Source organism: Ambystoma mexicanum, chromosome 10 (genome assembly GCF_040938575.1).
Source record: "Ambystoma mexicanum isolate Mex_15411 chromosome 10, UKY_AmexF1_1, whole genome shotgun sequence".
NCBI lineage: Eukaryota > Metazoa > Chordata > Amphibia > Caudata > Ambystomatidae > Ambystoma > Ambystoma mexicanum.
The window spans coordinates 793,842,027-793,848,026 of record NC_090932.1 but is presented as its reverse complement, the minus strand read 5'-3'; positions in this window follow the sequence as shown (position 1 = coordinate 793,848,026).

Genomic DNA, 6,000 nt, shown 5'->3' with positions numbered 1-6,000 from the left:
TCGTTTCGGGTCAGAAGAGGCAGCGGCCGCACAGGGGCAGAAGCAGCAGGAGAGAACTGGGCGGGGAAGAGTTTGACTCCATTCATGTCCTGTGCTGGGAGCGACAAGTACGCCAGTGTCTCTAAAAACATAAGCGCTACACGTTCCCTGCAAAGTGGGGGAGTGTTGAGCGGGTGTTTCTTGGTGTTCCTTGGGCTTCCCAACTGCAAACCTTTGGATGCAAAACAAATCAACATGGCAATGATTGCAATGAAGGAGCCGCAGTTAGTAAGAGAAGCTGATCTTGCATGTACTGTTGACTCCCTGCCTGGAAGTGCATTCTTACCTGCCACTTCTCCTGGGAAAGTAACCGCTTTAAACACCCAATTTCTCCTTAGTACTGATTCTGGTGACTGCGGGTGGTTTTTCATCCTTTACCCTTTAGTGTTCCAGAAATAAGGCGAACATAGCACGCTAGAATACCGACTAGTGTGCTAATTACTGTACCTAAACAAAGCCAGCCCCGTGGCTATAGTGGGGAGCTTCAAAGTGCATCTACATAGTTTCCCACAGAAGAAAAGGGTAACAAAGATGAATTACACACTTAGCTGGCCTTTGAAGAAACCAGTACTCCTAGTCTGTACACTCTGAAGCATTGGGAACTGGCCATGGCCCCAATAAGGAGGCTCAGCGTAAGTGGATAACTGGAAAAGAAATGCCACCCACTGGGAAAATCCACATAACATTGGCCGATTCAAACCCTACACCTATTGAGAATCACAGAAACACCATGAGAGACGCCAACTTAACAACGCAAAATACTGAGTCCTGGGAAACAACTGACAACCAAAATCCCACTACAACAAATATTGGCATAAGGGAGCGCTCCCATCAAACAAGTAAAATGAAATTGGACATGATTATGAGTCGAGTCCCCTAAATAGTTAATAGACCATCAGAGTTCACGAAGGACCAGGCAAGCCCAGGCTATAGCATTAAACGATAACTATTTTACCCCTAAGAACATCAACGCTGCAGAGGGATTCTAACATCATGCCACAGATGGAAACCCTCGGTTCTGCCTCGATTTCAGCACTTTATTTAGTGCTGAAATCCTTGTTGAGGCTGTATGATAATGTAAAGGAGCTGATCCAGGAGAATGCTTTAAAACCAAATTCCTTGGATCAGGGGTTGAGCATACTGTTGGCGAATAAACCATAAATCCTATGTCAGTGACAGATGAGGGGTTTTGAACCTGAAATTAAGGAAGGGGCAGAGGAAATGATACCTAGTACAACCAAAATCCAACCGACAGAGAAGGCAGAGGTGGAAACAAGGGCCGCCCAGGAGGAGTTCCAAGAGTCGGTGAGACTGAATAGTGAATCTCCAGACAGCCCAACGGTGGTCGTTGAATTGTGTCTCAGGAAAAGGCAAACCATCTCGGAGGAACCTCGTCTGGTAGAGGAGGTACACACAATCAGTGACTCAGAATAAGGGGAGAGTGGTCTAAAAGGCTGGATAAGAGTGAATAGACAAAGGAAAAAAGGAAAGGAAAACTTCAAAAGAAGAAAAAATCCCAAAATCTACCAGCTCTGAATGGCAACAAACTTAACTCCAGACATTTTTTTCACCGCTCTATCAGGAGAGTCCACAGAGCAAAATGAGATACAACAAAACCCAAAGGCAAGAACCTCTGGAAACAAAGGAGTGGCTACTAAAACTAAAACTAACAAAAAGGAACCCAAAATAACCTTATTTCTGGAGAATTCTGAGACCCTTACTGCCAACATACCTTCCCAAGATGCCTCCAGCTCTAATCATTTTGAAGTAGAGCATTCAACTCCTGTTGAGCTGGCAACTTTGGCTGCTACCCCCAGGGTCGAGTGTAATCTAGACTCGGTGGACACGATGGATGCTGATTCCGTCTCCCAATCGCAGCAGTCGCTTGGGCCCACTGTGCAGAAACCTGAATTGAGACCTTCCAGGGAACTATAATGAGCTGGCAAATCGACCCACAAATATGTGGCTCCCGCCATATAAACAGGGGCCAAATGAAAGGTTTTCAGGCCATTCCTCAGCTACAGGCCCTGAGATCTGACGACATTCAAAGGGTTGCATTTCCAAAAAATGGGTGCTGAAAGGTCAGTCTGCTATTATGCCTCCAACCCGATTGCACAAATTGTCTGGAACAATCAACAAGCCATTAAGTCTCTTGGCTACCAGCTGGGACAATTAACCACACAAGAGGAGGTAGAGGCCTATTTGTCCCCTGAAGAGTCACTACAAGTTCCTTAAATGACTTATCAATTAAGTCTGGAACCATAGTAGCGGTAAGACCGGACTTCGAAGAATGGTCCTGTCTGGAAGCAGCAATTTAAATGTTCATGAAAACCAAGGCTAAACAGTTGAGCCTTTGAGTGAAGTCCCCTGAAGGCGATGTCCTGGAACGTGTGTGGTTTGCACAAACTAAAAGGTCACTCTGGACCAGATTTAAAGACTGCAACTGTGATATTGATACAAGAAACAATGGCCACAAACATCTTTGAACTGGAGGGTTATCACACTTATTGCAAGCCAGCATCCAGAGGACCAAAGGGAGGACCCAGCAGGTGGACTTGCAATTGCCATTGATCTTAACTGTCACTGCACCCACTCCGAGATTAAGGTCGGGTCTAAAGACCTGATGGCAATTAACCTATATTGACCACATTTAAAAGTGAATGTGATGTTCGTAATGTCTAGTGGAACCAAGCTAATACTAAACTTGTAGGTCTACAGCAGGAATTAGATCAACTGTTCACAGAATAGTTGGGAAAGGGCAAAAAAAAAATAATAATAAATTTAAAAACAAATAAAAAAAATTAAAAAAAAGGAGTACCTCGTTGTGGCCGGGGATCTCAATGCTACGTGTGTTCAACCACAAATCACGGAAGGGCACCACGGCGCAAAGAGGATTTCCTCCCAATCTGTGCATAATGGGGCTGCTTGGGACCAATACCTTGCAAAGTGGGATCTTCAAGTGGGTTTATCTGGGGAATTGGAGTCGAGTACATTTTACACTTGGAGTAGGGGGGGGGGGGTCGAAGAAGTCATGGATTGACCATTTTTATGCAACAGCAGATTTGGGCTGTCTATGTGATCCTTTGGTGAGGGAGGGGGGACACTCTTGGCAGCAACCATTTTCCTTTAATTCTTACTATGCGCTTACCAAATTCCCCTCATTAGCTGGAATATAGTGCAGCATTTATCACACCAGAGAGGGGCCTGGGGGGGGGGGGGCTTGGCGGTGAAGTGGAATGCTAAAGCGTATAGAATTCTCACCACTATATGGGAAAAGGAGCTGCTCAATATGGAGATGAAGGGAGTTAGGATAACTGCCAACAACTATAATAAAAGCATATTGGAATGCATGAAACTTCTCTCTAACAGGGGCCGAATGATCAGAGGTAAACATCATAATCATCCCTACGACATTAAGGTTAGGGAGGCGAAACAGGTCAAAGGGCTGCCATTAAAACATCCCTTAAAACTACTACTGCTGGACCAGCATTCCAAGAGGCAAATTATAGAAAATTATAAACATACTCAAATGCCTTGGTCGGGAAAGAAACATAAGAGAAAACCAAGAGGTTAAGACCCTCATTCAAAATGATAGTACATTTTTGGAGAAAAATTGGGGGAATTACTGAAGGTTTGCAGAATTGTATTGAGTGTAACATCACGGCACAGGAGTGGGTAAATTACATCACCAAAAAATACTATATGCCCGATGGTGACAAAGGTCAACTAATTTTAGACGGTTTGGAGATGGAACAGTGAGACTGAGTGGCAGATTGACGACATATTATGGGCAATTGGCAAAACAAAACCATTGAGGGCTCCTGGCCTAGATAACATCTCTCAACTTTAATCAAAATTAAACTGGAGGTTTGGGACAATTCCCTGTCGGACTTTATTTTAGACACATCAAACACTTACAGTTCCCTACACATGGAGAGAACCTTTTATCATTCCTATTTATAAGCAAGGAGACAGGAGGGAACATAGGAACTTTAGACCTATTGCCCACCTGGACTCCTGTAGTAAAATATTTGGAACCCTTTTGTTAAGGGAACTCAAGGCCCACATTACATGGCAAAACTTGCTCTCACAATACGAGACAGGGTTTTGTGCAGGAATGGTGACCTCTCTAAATGCCCTGACCATGTCACATCTGCTAGCAGCTGTTAAAAATCGAGCAGTGGGCACAGTTTATATGGCATCAATAGATATGTCAAATGCCGTTGATACCGTTAGCAGTTTGAGGCTCTGGGGGAAACTCCTAGCAATACAAATTGCCAACTAGGTTGGTGCAGCTCTTGGCATTACTGCATACAGACACTACACTTAGGGTGAGTGAGAGGGAAGGAGCCACGACGGACCCTATTGCTATGTATGTGGGTTTACGGCATGGATGTGTCGTGGCTCCAACTCTGTTCAATCTCTACCTGGCCGACATCAAAAATGTCTGGGAGGGAGGCACTACCAAATCTGTTAAACTGGGTTCAGTATCCCTAGATTGGATTGCCTTTGCTGATGATATTGTTTTGTTTGACTTGACTCCAAAGGAAGTTAACCCTCTTTTTCAATTATGCAGTAGAAAACAACCTCAAGACAAATGGACAAAAGTCCAATGTTATCATTTTCTCTAACAAAAGACCATGACGTGGCATGTGGGAGGAAACCCCCTCAAAAGGATACAGTCCCTGAGATACCTGGGGTATCACATTACCAACACGAGCTCCAGGGATGGTTGGAAACTCGATTAGAGAATAATGTGCGCCTCTGTTAGTAAAAATGAAGCCGTCTACTCGCAGCTGTGTCATTTTTTGCTAAAACCTATGCGGCAGTACTATTTGTCTAGCGTGAAAGCGGCGCTGTTGTATGGTCTGGATCTTTCCTTGAATGATCTGGGGGAGGGAGGGAGGGAGTACCTCAACTCAGTTCAACTGATGTTCTGGAAGGAAATCACTGGGACTTGCAAATTCAACTCCGAATTCAATCATCAGTCAGGAGTTTGGCCTTATCTGACTGGCAACTACAGCCAAGTGGAGATAATGGTCTGAGTTTGCTAAATTACTAAACCCGCCATCAATGTCCCTTTATCAGAGTTGGAGCGAAGTTCAAACTAGAGAGTCTGGTGCTAGTATTACAGATTTTAAGGAACACATGACTCAAACACTCTCAGTAATTAGCTCCTCTAAAGAAGAGCATATTACCAACTTGATCACAGTAAAGAAGAAGCTTCAAATATGATCGGGCGGTCTCTTCAGACCAACTGGGTACTTATACCCTGTGTGGTGAGTATGCCAAATTCCTCACTAAAAGGGAAGCGATTCCAAGGTATATTCTTATCTTTCCTTGGCCAAAATTGAGGGCAATTTACCTTCGCTTTCGACTTAAGCAAATTCCCACGCTAGAAAGGACAAGCAAGTGGGATTCGGGTGTAGGTAACCAGACTTGTAGGTTTTGTACTAACTGTGACCTCAAAGAGACCATTAAACATCTAGTAACCAATTGTCCAGCATTGGGGGAGGAGAGGAATAGATATTTTGGAACTTCAATTCTGAGTGATGTTATGAGGCCTGGCCTGATGGGAGGGAAACAGCAGAGTTTGATTATTGCACTCTGTGGGTTTCTTACCTTACTATTGAAGAAAAATGAAGGTTAGGAAACAATCGATTTAATTTTGTACTAACTTTGGATTAATATAATACCCTATGATGATGCAAACATAATTTTAATGTAAATATGTATTACGATGTGTAACATTTTATTTTCTTGTATGTAATAGTGAAAGGTTTGTACACTTGTTGTTTGAACCAAAACACCAATAAACAAATCTTTTTGTTTTAATATTATATAATACACTAGAGTCCATGCTGCTAAAGGTGCAACATGAAAGGGACAAAAAGATGCGATTTGGGTTTCTCTTACAGAAATGTATGGGTGAACCTCGCTGCTTTCCAGACCAATCACTTC